The sequence below is a fragment of the Pteropus alecto genome, unplaced genomic scaffold (assembly GCF_000325575.1).
Source record: "Pteropus alecto unplaced genomic scaffold, ASM32557v1 scaffold75, whole genome shotgun sequence".
NCBI lineage: Eukaryota > Metazoa > Chordata > Mammalia > Chiroptera > Pteropodidae > Pteropus > Pteropus alecto.
This window is the reverse complement of record NW_006440638.1, coordinates 3,892,468-3,907,660: the sequence shown is the minus strand read 5'-3', so window position 1 is coordinate 3,907,660 and position 15,193 is coordinate 3,892,468.

Below are 15,193 nucleotides of genomic sequence, written 5' to 3'. Positions count from 1 at the left end.
TATGTTAAAAAAAAGAATTAGAATTACAAATATAGGAGTGTGAGGAAAACGGCAGACTAGTTAAAAGCAGGGTTTGCCTCCTCTCAGGTCTGCATTAAAATTACAACCAAATTATAAAATAATCTATGTGGAGATTTACATAGATTGTGAAGTCCAGCTGATCATAACACATACATCTGATAATATAAAAAAGGAGCCACATCGAAGCCGGTAGGAGGGGCAAAGTTGCTAATCAGGCTGGACCCGCACCCATGGGTGGTAGAGGAACACCAAGAGGAAGAACGAGGCTGCAGAGGCTCTCCTGAAGGAGAGAGGTGTCCTAACCTCATTTGGGAGCTCCCCAGACCAGGGTTCCAGCTCACGAAAGAGTTCCCAAAAACGCTGACTGTAAAAATTCAAGGGTATTCTTGTTGTTTGGGTGAGATGGAAGGAAACTAAAATCTTAGACATCCCTTTAATGGCCCACGCACAAGATTTCTTACTTGAGGACACTCACCTGGAGCACCGGTAGTAGGTCAGAGGGTCGCACAAAATCCTTTCGGGACAGATTGCATTACCCAGGGCCTGAAAGAGGGCTGCACTGGCAGTCTTATTGTGCCTTAGTTGGGGGTGGGGGGTGGGCCTATAATGCAATCTACAGACTGTGCCCACTTGTCCTGTAGATCCCTCCCACAAGACCAATTCAGAAGCAGCACTGGCCTGAGGAGATCAGCCCACCTCACCTCACTCAACCTACAAATTGCTGGAGGTTGGGTGGCTTATTGCCCAGTGGCTGCCATGCCCTGCCCTGTTTCAGAGCCAAACATTCCCAGCAGGCAGCCGGCACTGTGAGCACGCTTTTTGAGGATAGTTTCAGGCTGATTACTGATACCAACATGCACTTGGGTGGATCTGGGGGATCTGTGGATGAATCCCAGACAGCAGCTGGTCTTGCTATGATCTGTGACTTTTGTGGGAATGCATAAATAGTTACTGAATTTACAGCAAGACTAAGGCTGTATTGTATCCCTGAGATCCCACCTCACCCAACCCACAAATTGTCCCAGGCTGCCCCTTGACAACTGCCCTTGCCCTGCCCCTTCCTTGGGTCTCGTGTTTCACTCAGGAGAAAAACTTTGGCTAGCACAATGCAGGCATTGTGGGAAATCAGTTGCAGGCAGATCTCTGCTGCCTTCAAGAGCAGTAATATCTCATGGGGGTGGGGGGATCACAGGGATCTGTGGAACTGCCCCAGATAAGCAGCTAGTCTCACTATGATCTGTGACTACAGCAGAAACATGCAGGCATAGAAGTTGCAACAAAACTAAGGCTGTATTTGCCTGATGGCCATTGTCTGCCTGAGATCCAGCTTCCCCCAATCCACAAAGTGTATGTGGCCAGTTGACTGTCAGCTATCTCCTCATTACTCCTCTCAAGGGTTAAGTATTTTGCATGGTTTATAGACCTCATCTAGCACAGTGAGCTCATTTCAGGGAAATCAGTTGTGGGCAGATCGCTGCTGCCTGCAGGAGTGGCAATATTGTTTGAAGGGATTGCAGGGGTCTGTGGGACTGCCACAGACAGCATTTGGTCTCACTGATTTGTGACTACAGCAGGCACAGAAGTTGCAGCCAAACTGAAGCTGTATTAACCTGATGGCCCTTGTTTTCCCGAGATCCCACTTTACTCAAGACACAAAGTGCCTGTGGCTTGTTGACAGGCAGACTTCCCTGCCCTTCTCTTCTCTGGGGTTGCTCATTTCGCACAGGCAACAGACCTTAGCTAGCACAGTGAGCATCATTCGAAGAAAACATTTGTGGGCAGACCACTGCTATCTATACAAGCTGCAATATATCATGCGGAGATCACAGGGATCTATGGCTCCAGACAGCAGCTGGTCTCACTGTAATCTGTGACTACTGCAGTAATGCGCAGACACAGAAGTTGCAGTAAACTGAGGCTACATTGGCCTGACAGCATTTGACTCCCTGAAATCCTGCCTCATCCAATCCACAAAGTGCCCATAGCACATTGACAGGCAGCAGTCCCTGCCTTGCCCCTAGCCAAAGCTGCACATTCTGAACGTTCAACAGACCTCGACCAGTGAAGAGAGAAAAGTTAAGGGAATATAGTGAAAGTTTGATCACTGCTGGCAGTAGGAGATATAATATTGCTTGGGCAGATCTCAGGGGTTTGTGACCTAGCAGTAGATCTTGCAGTGACAAGTGACCTTTGTGGGAGCCCTCTGTCCCAGAACTGGCAGCAAATATGGTGCTGTATAGGCCTGATGGCCCTGTGCCTCACTGAGATGCCGCTCCACCTAACCCACAAATTACCTGTGGCAAGCCTGCTCCCAGGCAAACCAGTCCTATCCTGTGCTTTTCTTGGGTTATGAATTCAATAGCAAACAATAGCGTTCAGTTTGTGCAGCCCACATAAAGTCCATCTATCTGGAAGAAGCTTTTAGTGGTGGGCCACAAACTCACGCCCATGAGCTTCAGTAATTCTCAAACACAGTTTAGGTGTTTGCAGGCCTGAGGTGGGCAGCAGCTGGCCTTGCTACAATCTGAAACTTGTACAGGAAGTCACAGAGACAGCACTGGCATGTAAACTGACACTGCAGTGACAGGGGAAAATCTGACAATAGATCCAGGTGACTTCCGGAATATCTGCACCACCCAATACACATATCACCCAGAGGCTCTTCCAGTTTCAAAGACTTACAGGCAACTGACAGGTGGAGTCAGACCTTGAGGAGCGCTGGTCCCTCTGCTAAACTGCTTTAGGTCAGGGATGGGGGGTAACCAGACCACAGCCTACGTGTTGTCTCTTCCACTTACTTATAGATCTAGCATAAGCAACAACCATCTACATATTGTTTTGTAGCTCCCACCAGGTAGCCCTGAACAATCAAAGGCAATGGCTGACCTTGGCCTACTGGGACCCCCTTCTAAAAGGCCACAAAAAATGTACCCAGAGGCTGGCACTAGAGCACAACAGAGCAAATCCTGACTACTCCCATTAGCAGTACACACAAAGGGTGGTCTTAACAAGTACATAAGCCTGTTAGGGCAAATCCCATTCAGTGGGGGCAGCTCCCACATAGCAATTCATACCCTGTGGGTGTAGCCAATTCCCACAGTTAGTCAGCCCAAGTGTTAATCCCATCCACTGATGTACTAACAACAATAAAGGTTTAGCTACAATAAAAGATCACACACAACCCACACAAAGATCATGTCAAGAGCCTCCGGTACAGGGTATCAGGAAGAGTATGCCAATGGGCCACACAAAACACCTTCCACATAAGGCCATCTGGCCAAACCTGAGAGACAAAACAAATATTCTTAATACATAGAAATGAACACAGAGAAGCTAATAAAATGAGAAAATAAAGAAACATGCCACAAATGAAACAACAGAGAAAATTCCAGAAAATAGGCTAAATGAAATGGAGTCAAGCAATTTATCAGAGACAGAGATTAAAATAATAGTTATAAGAATGCTTAATGAACTTAGGGGGAGAATGGATGAGATCAATGAGAATCTCAACAGAGAGATAATAAACATAAAAAAGGACAGAGAAACTATCAAAAAGAAATGGACAGAAATGAAGAATACGATAACTGAAATGAAGACTACAGTAGAAGAATTCAACAGGAGAATGGAAGAAACAGAAGATAAAATCAGTAAACTGGAAGAAAAGGTAGCAGAAAATACCCAATCAAAACAATGAAAAGAAAGAAGAATTTTAAAAAATGAAGATACTTTAAGATACCTCTGGGGCAACATGAAATGTAACAATATCTGCATCATAGGAGTACCCAAAGGAGAAGAGAGAAAGCCAATGACTGAGAATGTATTTGAAGAAATAATGACAGAAAACTTTTCTAACCTGGCAAAAGAATTAGACATATAGTCAAGGAGGCACAATGAGTCCCAAACAAGAGGAATTCAAACAAACCCACACCAGGACACATCATAATTAAAATGCCAAATGTCAAAGACAAAGAGAGAATCTTAAAGCAGTAAGAGAAAGGCAGCTAGTTACTTACAAAATTACCCCCATAAGAATGTTTGTTGATGTTTCAACAGAAACTTTGCAGGCCATAAGAGACTGACAAGAACATTCAAAGTTAAGAAAAGCGAGAATCTATAACCACGAATACTCTATCTAGCAAGGCTTTCATTTAAAATAGAAGGTGAGATAAAGAGCTTCCCAGACAGGAAAAAGCTTAAGAAATTCATCACCAACAAGCCAGTATTACAAGAAATGTTAAGAGACCACCATAGAAAAAGAAAGGTTAAAAAAAGAAAAAAGAAAAAAACAAATAAGAATAATAAAATGGCAGTAACTATGTGCCTATCAATAATCACTTCAAATGTAAACTGATTAAATGTTCCAATCAAAAGACATAGGGTAGCCGAATAGATAAGAAAACAAGACCCATGCGTATGCTGTCTACAAGAGACCCACTTCAGATCAAATGACATTCACAGAATGAAAGTAAAGGGATGGAAAAAGGCATTTCATGCAAACAGAAATGAAAAAAAGCCAGAGTAGCAATACTTATATCAGAAAAAAAAGAGACTTTAAAATAAAGGTTATAATAAGAGATAAAAAAGGCATTACATAATGATAAAGGAATCAATAAATCAAGAGGACACAAAGCTAGTAAACAGTTATGTACCCAACATAGGAGCACCTACATACATAAAGCAATTATTGACTGACATGAAAGAAGAGAACAACAGTAATATACTCAGAGCAGGAGACTTTAACACTCCATTGAAACTAATAGACAGATCTTCCAGGCAAAGAATCAATAAAGAAACAATGGGCCTGAAAGACACACTATACCAGATAAATTTAATAGATATTTTCAGAGCATTTTACCTCAAAGCAGCAAAATATACATTCTTCTTAACTGCACATGGAACATTTTCCAGGATAGACCACATGATAGGACACAAAGCAAGTATCAATAAAGCTAAGAAGATTGAAATCATATCGACCGACTTCTCCAATCACAATGGTATAAAACTAGAAACTAACTACAAGTAAAAAATTGGAAAATAAACACAGGGAGACTAAATAGCATGCTACTAAACAATGAATGGGCCAACAATGGGAACAAGGAAGAAATCAAAAGATATCTAGAGACAAATGAAAATGAAAACACAATGACTCAAAATCCATGGGACACAGAAAGCAGTCCTAAGAGGGAAATTCATCGCAATACAAACCTACCTCAAGAAACAAGAAAAATCTCAACTAAACAATCGAAACTTACACTTAAAAGAACTAGAAAAAGAACAGCAAACAAAACCAAAGTGAGTAGAAGGAAATAATAAAGATCAGAGCAGACATACATGAAATAGAGTCTAGAAAAACAATACAAAAGATTAATAAAACCAAGAACTTGTTTTTTTGAATGGCTAAACAAAATGGACAGACTCTTAACCAGACTCATCAAGTTAAAAAGAGAGAGGACTCAAATAAATAAAATCAGAAATAAAAGAGGAGAAATAACTATGGACTCTACAGAAATACAAAGGATCATAAGACAATACTACAAGCAATTATGCACCAACAAATTGGACAATCTGGAAGAAATGGATACAATCCTAGAAACATACAATCTCCCAAGACTGAGTCAAGAAGAAACAGAAAATCTGAACTGACCAATTACCGCTAACGAAATCAAATCAGTAATCAAAAACCTCCCAAAAAACAAGTCCTGGATCATATGTCTTCATGAGCGAATTTTACCAAACATTCGAAGAAGAATTAACACCTATTCTTCTCAAACTATTTTTTTTTAAAACCTCCTTTTATGAGGACACCATTTCCTTGATTCCAAAACCAAAGACATTAAAAAAAAGAAACCTATAGGCCGATATCTCTTATGAACATTGATGCAAAAATCCTCAATAAAAATATTAGCAAATCTAATTCAGCAATACATTAAAAATATCATACACCATAATCAAGTCGGATTTATCCCTGGAGTGCAAGGTTGGTATAATATCTGCAAATCAATTAATGTGATATACCACATTAACAAAATGAAAGATAAAAATCATATGATCATATCAATACATGTAGAAAAAATGTTTGACAAAAATCCAACATCCATTTGTGATAAAAACTCTCAGAAAAATGGGAATAAATAAAACATACCTCAACATAATAAAGGCCATATATGACAAGCCTACAGCTAACATCATACTCAGTGGGGGAAGCCTAAGTGTGTTTTCTTTAAGATCAGGAACAAGATAAGGAATCCTGCTTTTAACATTCCTGTTAAACATTGTATTGGAAGTCTTAGCCACAGCAATAAGACAAGAAAGAGGAAAAAAAGTTATTCAAATTGGAAAAGAAAAAGTAAAACTCTTGCTATTTGCAGACGACATGATTCTAAATCTAGAGAACCCTAAAGATTCCACCAAAAAACTGTTAGAACTGATCAGTGAATTCAGTAGAGGGATGCAAAATTAATATTCAGAAGTCAGTGACATTTTTATATACCAGTGATGAATTTTCAGAAAGAGAAATTAACAATCTCATTTATGATTACATCAAAAGCAATGAAATATCTGGTAGTTAAATTAACCAAGGAGGTAAAAAACCTGTTCTCAGAAAATTATGTCTTTATAAAAAGAAATAGAGGAAGATAAAACTAAATGGAAGCATATATCGTGTTCATGGATAGGAAGAATTGACATCATTAAAATGGCCATACTACCCAAAGAAATCTAGAGATTCATTGCATTCTCTATCAAAATATCAATGACATTTTTCATTCAGCTAGAATAAATAATCCTAAAATTTATATGGCACCATAAAAGACTCCGAATAGCCAAGGCAATCTTGAGAAAGAAGAACAAAGTTGGAAGTATCACACTACCTGATATCAAATTGTACCACAAGGCTACAGTAATTAAAACAGCATGATACTGGCATAAAAACAGATATATTGTTCGATGGAACAGAATAGAGAACCCAGAAACAAATCCATGCTATACACTTAATACACAACAAAGAAGCCAAGAATATACAATGGGGTAACGTCAGTATCTTCAATAAATGGTGTTGGGAAAGTTGGACTGATATATGCAAAAAAAAAAAAAAAAAAGATTCTGGACCACCTTCTTACACTGTATACAAGAATAGACTCAAAATGGATTAATGACTTAAATGTAAGACCCTAAACCATAAAACTTCAAGAAGAAAACATAGGCTGTAATCTTTCTGAAATTGCTACTAGTAATTTCTTTCCAGATATATTTTCTTTCCTTTGGCAAGGAAAATAAAAAAATAATAATACACTAAAAACTTTTTGCACAACAAAGGAAACTATAATCAAAATAAAAAGGCAATCAACTGAATGAAAGAAGATATTTACTTATGATATATCTGATAAGAGGTTAATTTTCATAATATATAAAGAACTCATACAAATCAACAATAAAAAAACAAGCCATCCCACTAAAAATGGGCAAGAGACATGAATAGATATTTCTCCAAAGAGTAAATACAGATGGCCAATAGACATAAAAATATGCTCAAGGTCACTAATTATCAGATAAATGCAAATTAAAACAGCGATAAGGTATCACCTCATACCTGTGAGAATGGCTATCATCAATAAATCAAAGAACAACAAGTGCTGGTGAGGATGTGGAGAAAAGGGAACTCTCATACACTGTTGATGGGGTTGCAAATTCATACAGTCACTATGGAAAAAAGTCTAGAAGTTTTTCAAAAAATTAAAAATGGGTATGCTTTTTGACTCATGGGTATGCGATTTCACTTTTGGCTATTTATCTAAAGAAAAGCAAGACAATAATTTGTAAAGATCTATGCACCCCTAGCTTCATGACAGCACAATTTACAATAGCCAAGCTATGGAAGCAACCTAAATGCCCACCAACAGATTTTGGATAAAGAAGTTGTGGTTCATATATATAATGGAATATTACTCAATCATTAAAAAAATGAAATCCCACCATTCACAGTGACATTGATGGACCTAGAGGTTATTATGCTAAGTGAAATAAGTCAGACAGAGAAAGATAAATACCATATAATTTTACTTATATGAAGAATCTAAGGAACAAAAGAACAAACTAATCAAAAACAAATTCACAAATATAGAGGGCAAACTGATGACCACCAGAGAGGAGGGGAGTTGGGGGGCTGGGAGAAAGGGGTGAAGGATTAAAGACATAGAAATTATTAGTTGATAGATGGTCATGGGGATGGGGAGCACAGCGTAGGGAATGCAGTTAGCATTAATGTAATGGCTAGGTGTAGAGACAGAGGAGAAAAAGAGCAATCAGGGGCATTGTTCCATAAACTATATAAATGTTTAAGCAATGTACTATATACTTGAAACTAATAATAAAAATTGTAAATATATATGTGTGTGTGTGTATATATACATATGTATATACATATACATATACATATACACACACACACATACACGATTTTAGAAAAGGTTATGCAATTATGTGGCCCTAAATCCTAAGCCTTGTTAACTTCCCAGTAAACCTGCCTCTGCTCTGGATTGAATAAATGAACTTTGTCATATATATTGACACTTACAATAAAAGTAAATTTTATAATAAAGAAAAATACTGTGTAAGCAAAAAAAACAAAAAAACAAAAAACAATATTTTTTCTTATTGATGGAGTAGGGGGAGAGTGGAAAATGGTTGCTAATTTTAAGTCAGTAGGCTGCTCAGTAGTTTGTTTATTCCAAAAATATTTATTGCAATAATATTTAATGTGTATTTAGTGCACCAGAAATTAAGCTAGAAAATATAGAGGAAAAAGATATAGTTAACATCTTCTAGATAGCACATTATAATGGGAGAAACAAGGAACACTAAGTTACATGTTGTGGTCAATGTATAAAAATGGTGCTAGGATGATACAGAGAATTATCTACAATAGCCTTGGTTCGCTATTGCTGGAAGTATGATAAGATATAAAATGTGAGATGTAAGCCAGAGCTCTATAATAAGAAAACTGATCTGATTACATTTCATTTTGGAAAAATCTTTGTTAGCTGCACAATGGAGAATGGATTGGTGATAGTATAAGCAGAGAAGCTACTACAGAAAAATAGTTGTGGAATGATGTGGGAAAGGAAATAACTAATAATAAATGGAACTACAAGATGGGTAATCTATACTAAAGGAGGAAACATTTTAGTGAACAGCAAGTAGAATTTGATTCTGGACAGTTAGACAATTGTATGTCTAAAAGAGAGAAAAGAAAGAATACCTATTTTTTGGATTAACTGGGTATTTGATGATCCCTTTAACTAAAATACAGAATATAAAAAGATTAAATTGTGGAAAAATGTTAATGATTTTGAGTTGAGATATATATGTTGAATCTGATGATCCTATGAGGCATGAAGGTAAAGATCACTGGTAGACAGTTGAATGTACAAATCTGGAACTCATGGGCAAGGTCTGGGTTCAAGACAGAGATTTGGGTAATGGATATACATATGGAAATTGTAGCCATGAGCATGAGAAAGATCATGAATAAAAGTTGGACTAACTTCAACTATAAATAAGAAATAAAACAAAACCCTGACTAAGACTGGCTTAAACATGATAATGTTTACTTAGTTTTCACATTAAATTTCAGAGCTATTCATTTCAGGTTTTGTTTGGCAGCACTAATTCACAAAATTCCCAGTAATCTGGTTTTCAATTTACCTGGCTCTGTAACAAAATTACCCAAAAATATAGCAGTATAGAATAAAACAAACTTTCATTATGCTCATGTTGTGTGGGCGAGGAATTTGAATGGGATAATGTGTTTTTGCTTCAGCCAGAAGATTCAGAAACTGGGGGCTGAATTCATCTTAAACCTTGCTTAGTCATAAATCTGGTGGTTGTTCCTCTCCATGATGTTCTTTCACTTGTGTTCCTCAGAGCAAGGGGTCCTGGTTCTAAGGATAAGTGTCCCAGGAGGGAAGGAGACTTGGTAAAAGTTGTATTTCATTTTACGACCTAGCCGCAGAACTCTTGCAATGTTACTTTTACCACATTCTGTTCTCACCCAGTTTCCAGGGAAAGGGAAATCATTCTGCCTCTTTATGAAGAGTGGCAACCATAACAGGCAACAAGTTCTAGGACAGTATTTGATACCTGAAATATCACTGTGTCCATTTTTGAAAGAAGAAAAAAAAACAAAAACTACTACTACTGCCTGTATTCTTCCAATTTATTCATTTGCCATGTCTATACTATGATTTTTATCCTCATAGTGCAAATTTCCCTATCCAGTATAGGTATTTAGGATATAGGAATGTACGTAGGGTTCTTCAAATGAAATTCTAAAAGCTGAAAAAAAATTAATTTTATTTTAATGTTAATATCCCATTGGCTAGAATGTAGTCACATCTTCACATACAGTTACAAGAAAAGTAAGTATATGTATTATTCTGGGTGGCCATTTTTCCCAGCTAAAAATTAAGACACATGAGAAAAGAATCAATTAGCAATCTCTAGTATGAGACAGTAAAGTTAATAACTATATGAAACTTGCTGTGTTTCTACACAAAATTTCAAACAAAATTGCTACATTTTCATGGATAGTTATATTGAAAAATAGATCTAAATGCTATTTTGGTAAGAAATCAAGTCTTTACAGAGACACAATTTCTGCTGTAATATATAGACTCATAAAAATTATGATAGTCATCATTTTAAAACAAATTATTCTTCAAGGATGTCAATTTCACTGTCTGTTAATTTGACTTCCCTTGATTTAGAATCCTGTTTATTTGGTTTGTTTGACATTGAGTCAAATCAGTATTAAAATAAGAATCATTGACAGCTGCACAGGTCTATTTGAAAATTCAATTTGAAATAAATGGGTTGAAGAAAAAAAATTACCATCAAATATATATATTTTTTACTCAGGCTTGCCAATACCATTGATTCTGATAAGGGATAAAATCACTATGCTCTTTTTTCATATAAAAAACATTTAAAGTGCAGTTTTCTGAACATTGGAAAAGGTGTAATATAATGGATTACTAAAAGAGACTTCTACTACCCGCAGCATTAAAAATGACAGACAAAATAATAGCGAGAAACCTGCTGGATCTGTTTTCACCTGTACATTACTTTTCATCCCGTATCCCTCAGAACCTTATTTCCTCAACCTGTTAGTATGTAGTACTACAATGAAAAAATAAAGTTGTACATTTTTGATACTGTATGATTTCTAAAAACCTTTATATTCCAATGAATATCATAAATTTTCAATAAGGGATGCACTCTGCAATATTTTCTAAACTTGTTTGTTCATATACTTTTTTTTCCTATAAAGCATCTTAAAAGAAAAAAGTCTCTACTTACTTCTGCCTTTAGAAAAAGAAAGTTTTTTCCCATCCTTGCCTCTCCCTGTTCTAATAATAAGTATATTTCCAATTAAATTATATACAGTTATGCTCATACGCATACCAGAATCACTTAAACATATATGAATGTATAAAATAGTAAGTGCTAGATAGATGTGGGAAATACACAAATTTAACTGGTATGAATATTTTCAATCTTTATCAAAGATCTCAAGAAATGGTAGGGGAGAAGCATAAACATAGACAATTATATATAATGAAGAGAGTAAGTATTATGGTAAAGAACTTTGCAGGGAGCTATGAGGTCACAGAAGAATGATACCTTGCCCAAAACAGGATTTTAGAGAGAGGTGGGGTAAAGACATTGAAGGCTATATGGAAAAGATCATGCTTGATTTGAGTTTTAGAAGATCAGCATGAACTTAGTGATTGGGAGAAGGGAGATGGATATTTTAGATAGAATCATGAGCAAGTCTTGAAGTTGTAAAACTTGATATGGAGCATGCAATGAGAAAAAAAAAAAAAAATAGAAACCAAGGCTGAAGAAGTTTTATAGAGAAATTTGTATATAATTTAAAAGAGCTAGGATTTCATCCTGGTGAGTGTCATTGAAGGAATTCAATAATGATGAGTTTTGGCACTGGAATTCAATTTGCACTTTTAAAGGTCATTCTAGTTATTATGTAGAACATAAATATAATTCTGTGTATTTATGAGTAGTTAATCAGCAAAATAATTTGCTAAAGGACATTAGCTCATAGAAACATTGAAATATCTAGAGAAACAGACTTGAGATTAAATTTCCCAGAGAGATACTCAGAACTACACCACAAGCTAGGCTATTGATGGAATCTTCCCTAATGACCAACCTAAGACTCTGCAAAAAAATAACCTGTCATTATGCCGCCACCTCTTACAGAATAACAGACATATGACCACTTACTTCAGAACTAAAGTCTTATCCATGTGTATCTGAGTGGTAGAATCTTGGTCATATGTCTGCATACTAACTCCATGGGAGAGTAGGAAATAGTGGCTTTTGGATTCTACCTTTTGAAGGAGGAACTTACAATGTGAGATTCTATCAAAATGTAAAAAGAGAAAAATGTTCAAAAGTTGGAGGCAGCAAAAATAAAAACTATGTACTGCAAATGAAAATCACAATAAGAAATAAGAAAAGCAATAGTCCAGGCAAGACAAGTTAGCCAAAAGTAACGTAGTAGGAGTCAACACGATTCAGACAGTGAGAAAGGGAGAAAGTCAAAAAGTAGTTAGGATATAAAATAGCCAGTAGGTTATGATGAATACGTTGAAATATGAATATGGCTTTTGATTTTAAAATGCCCAATGTGATAGAAGGCCTTTCACCAAAATAAGAGATACAGAGGAATGCAGCCTGTTTATGAGATATTGAAGAGTAAAAAAATAAATACAATGTTTTTTCTTTTTAGAATTTAATGTTTTATTTTAAAATAATAAATTTGGGTTTGCCATGAACATCCACCAAAAAATGTCTATAAAAAAATAATTTACATGTTCAACACTGTAGAGAATGCAGGGATAAAATAATAGATTAAAAAGCAGAAAAAATATAGATGGAGGTTAAAACTCTAAAAAATAAATGTGAAAGCCCAGTGAATGTGAACCAACCTATAATAATCGAAACTATCATAAATAAGAAAAAAAGTCTTGAATTTTTTTCAGATATTTACATGGTTAACCTAATTAGCAGCTCAGATGAACATGTGGATTTATAGGCTCTAGGGTAGTGTATTAGTTTCCTGTTGCTGCTGAAACAAATTATTGCATGCTTAGTGTCTTAAAACTCCATAAATGTATTTTCTTATAGTTCTGGAAATGAGAAGTCCACAATAGTTCTCACCACACTTAAAGCAAAGTATTAGAAGTGCTGTGCTCTTCTGGAGGCTCTAAGGCAGAATTGGATTTTGACTTTTCCAGCTTTGAGAGGCTGTTATATTTTTTGGTATGCTTACCCTTCCTCCATCTTCAAAGTCAACAGAGTAACATCAACAAATCTCATGAATCTAACTCATCTGCCTCCTTCTTTCACTTATAAAGACCAAAGTAATTGCAGTCTACCCATCAGGATAATCCAAGAAAATTATGTTGTTTTAAGGTCAGCTGCTTAACATTTTTCTTTCTATCTACAATCTTAACCCCCCCTTGCTGATTCATAGAGCATATTCACAGTTTCCAGGAATTAGAACATGGACATCTTTAGGGACTTGGGAGCAGTAGTCTACATGATACAGATAGCAACAAGTTTTAATCTCTGGATGTATGTCCCAGGCCTGGCTAGTCCCAGGTCTGGCTGTGATCCAGGCTCATGGCTAGGAATAGGACCCCGGATTTAGAATGTTACATTAGTGTAGTAGGGCACCTGGGCCTAAAATATGTAAACATAATTCAGCTATTGTATCACGCATGTGTGGCTGAATGCCACTATTGTATTCTAATATATATGAAGCCATGTGGTCCCCATGGAGCAGAAGGGGAGCACAAGAAGGGAAGCAGAAGAAGAGCAGAAGCAGAAGCGCACTCCCCCAAATAAAGTTGGTGCCTGCCGTTTCATTCTCATGTCGGTCTCCTCTGCATTCTTCCAACTGGGCATCTCACCACCGAAATCTTCCCTTCTCGATCAGCTCAACACTGACACTGGGGTATACCCAAATATTTTCTGTTTTGTTCTCCTAGCCCTTCCATCTCTTCTGTAACCATGTGCTTGCATTGAATCTCTTTTGGTTTGAATTGTTTAGTGGTTTCTGTATTCATGATGGGGCAAACTAAAGACTAAAATAAATGATTGAGCTCTTGGTTTACATGACCAACAAGTACCTTTTAGGTAGAAGAAATAGTTAGGACAAAGTCCCTGAGACTTGAGATGTTGTGTGTTCAAAAATATATGTGAGGTCCAAAGTGGCTGGCATATAGAGAGGGAGAAAAGCAGTCAGAGAAGTGGGGTGAGGTACAGATGAAAACTCAGGAAAGTATTTATTCCACAATGAGGCAGGAAGTCACTGAATGGTTTTGAGCACATGAGTGAATTCATTCAGTTTAGGATTTTAAAAGGAATACTCAGATTATATAGAGATTAAACTGCAATTGTGTGCTTTAAGCTTCAAGATTCATCCATGCACATTTTAATATTAGAGTTACAACATTGTACTATATGTAACTGTACTCACTCTGATCGCAACAGCTTTTTCAATCTTTTTTAGCATTAAAATATTTAAATATTTTATATGGTCTGATTTTTAAGGGTTTGTCAGCTATTGAACAACATTCAAATTGAAGGCACAATATGCCTCATATTTACCATGTTCCTTTTATTTTGCTTATATGTACAGCTGAATTATCTGCTACAAAACACCCCATTATCATTTCTGTCTTACTGCTATTTCATTAAGTAAAGACATAAAAAAACCAAAACAGCAAACAAAAGAAATGTAAGAGAGTAGCATCAAAAGCATGGCAGCATGAGGGATCTCCTCTGATCTCTCCTCTTGAAATTACAACAAACTGAACAGATAAAATCCAATAGAGAACACCCAGCCCAGCACGTCTGAGAGATGTGCACATCAGGGCATCTGAAGATGGGTCAATGAGGAAAGGGAGGAGGAAAAGGAGAGGACTGGAGAAAGATGCTGGAGACAGGTTCTGTGAAGCAGCCAGGAGCTCCCTGCAAGTCATGGGGGAAGGAAGAATTAGGCGGTGGTTTATACTCTTTGAAGCCTCTGAGCAGTCCTGCCTAAGTGATCAGCATATTCCGTGTGGCAGAGCCCAGTGAACAAGGC